Genomic DNA, 2,072 nt, shown 5'->3' on the forward strand with positions numbered 1-2,072 from the left:
CTGGACATAAGGAAGAATTTCTTTACTGTCCGAGCCCCCAAGGTCTGGAACAGCTTGCCATCGGAGATGGTTCAAGCACCTACATTAAACACCTTCAAGAGCAAATCGGATGCTTATCTTGTTGGGATCCTATGACCCCAGCTGATTTCCTGCCCTTTGGGTTGGGGGCTGGACTCAATGATCTTCCGAGGTCCCTTCTAGCCCTAATGTCTATGTAATCTATGAAACCTAGAGGAGAACAAGGTAATCAGGAACAGTCAGAATGGATCCATGAAGAGAAAGTCATGTCTGACCAATGTGATTTCCTTCTATGGTAAAGTGGCAGACTCTGTGGATGTGGGGAGAACAGTGAACATTGTATAACTTGACTTTAGCAAGGCTTTGACACTATCTCCTGTGACATTTTAATTAGGAAGCTAAGGAAATGCAGACTAGAAGAAAGTACTGTAAGGTGGATACAAAACTGATTGGATCATAATAGTGAGTAGTCTTCAATGGCTCAATGTCTAGTTGGGAGGAGGCATCAAGTAGGGATCCCCAGTGCTCTGTCCTTGGTCAAATATTGTTCAACATATTCATTAATGACTTGAATGATGGGATCGAGTGAACACATAATGAATTTGCAGAAGATACCAAGTTGGGTGGAACTGCAGATCCTCTGGAAGGCAGAGCTAGGACGCAGAATTACCTAGATAGGCTATAGAAATGACCCATAATCAATCAGAAGACTTTCAACAAGGATAAGTGCAAAGTCCTACACTTGGGATGCAATAACCATGTGTACACATACAGACTGGAGAATGACTTGCTAAGTTGCAGTACTGCAGAGAAGGACTTGGGAGTTACAGTGGCCATCAAAGCCATTCCACATCACCCCATTAAAGACTACCTTGCAGACCCACCAACTTTGAAAGCCATTGAGCAGATGAAAAATAACAAAGATTGTGTTACTGATAGAATACTAATTGAAAGACAACTAGCTGAAACTCTTGAAACATGAACAGGTTCCCAGTAACTTGAGAGGTGATAGAATCCTAATCATATTCAAGAAAAGAGATAGACTGGATTGTAGCAATTATTGTGGCAACTCTTGTCCATAGCTGGGAAGATTCTTTGCCTGTATTCTCTACAATAGACTCACTGTTCTTGCTAAGGATATTTTATATGAATGCCAACATGGTTTCAGACTGTCTGGCAGTATAATAGACATGACCCTAGTAGTTGGATAGCTGCAGGACAAGTACCACGAGCAACACAAGATCTTTACATGGTCTTCATTTATTTGACTGGCTTTTGATTCAATCAACAGGGGGTCCCCATGAAAGATCCAAATGAGATTTTGATGCCTGTGAAATTTTCTTACCATCATCAGGCTTCTTTATGATGACATGACAGCAACCATCCTAAGCAGTGGCTCAGAAACAGACCTCTTTAACATTAGTATCACATAGACAGGAATATTTTTAAAGTCAGCTGGTTGTTCCAAATCCAAGATAAGCAACACCTACATGACTGATTTTCAATAGGTTGATGACTATGTCATGTGTTCCCATTCAGTTGAAGATCTCCAGGTCACTCTCAGCTGCTTTTGCGCAGTGTATGAAATGTTTGGATTCGCTGACCGCACCTACATAAGACACTGATTGCACAGTTGTTACTGTGCTGTGATTTAGTACTTCTATATACTTGCTTATACAAATACTAAATGACTAAGCAGTAACCCACATTACTGCACAGTAATGCCAACAAATGGCTTTTTTGTGATGCTGACTATGTGGTAACCCAAGACTACTGTGCAGTAGTGTTGTGTCCCACTTTCTGCCACACAACACTATTGCACAGTAGTTTCAGGCTACTATGCAATCAACATCTCATGTAAACTGTCAACCTCACAAAAGCAAAGATACTTTACCAATCTATGCCAAACAAAGCAGATTCTCCTGCACATATTATAATTTGAGGACAGTCCTTGGAAAATATTGAGCATTCCTTCTATGTGGGCTGTGTGAAGCTTCAGTCGCTGATTCGATTCTTCTGTCAGTCAGCTTCTTCTGTCATCTCTGGACTCACCA

The sequence above is a fragment of the Gavialis gangeticus genome, unplaced genomic scaffold (assembly GCF_001723915.1).
Source record: "Gavialis gangeticus isolate Ggan-Ray unplaced genomic scaffold, GavGan_comp1, whole genome shotgun sequence".
NCBI classification, from domain to species: domain Eukaryota; kingdom Metazoa; phylum Chordata; order Crocodylia; family Gavialidae; genus Gavialis; species Gavialis gangeticus.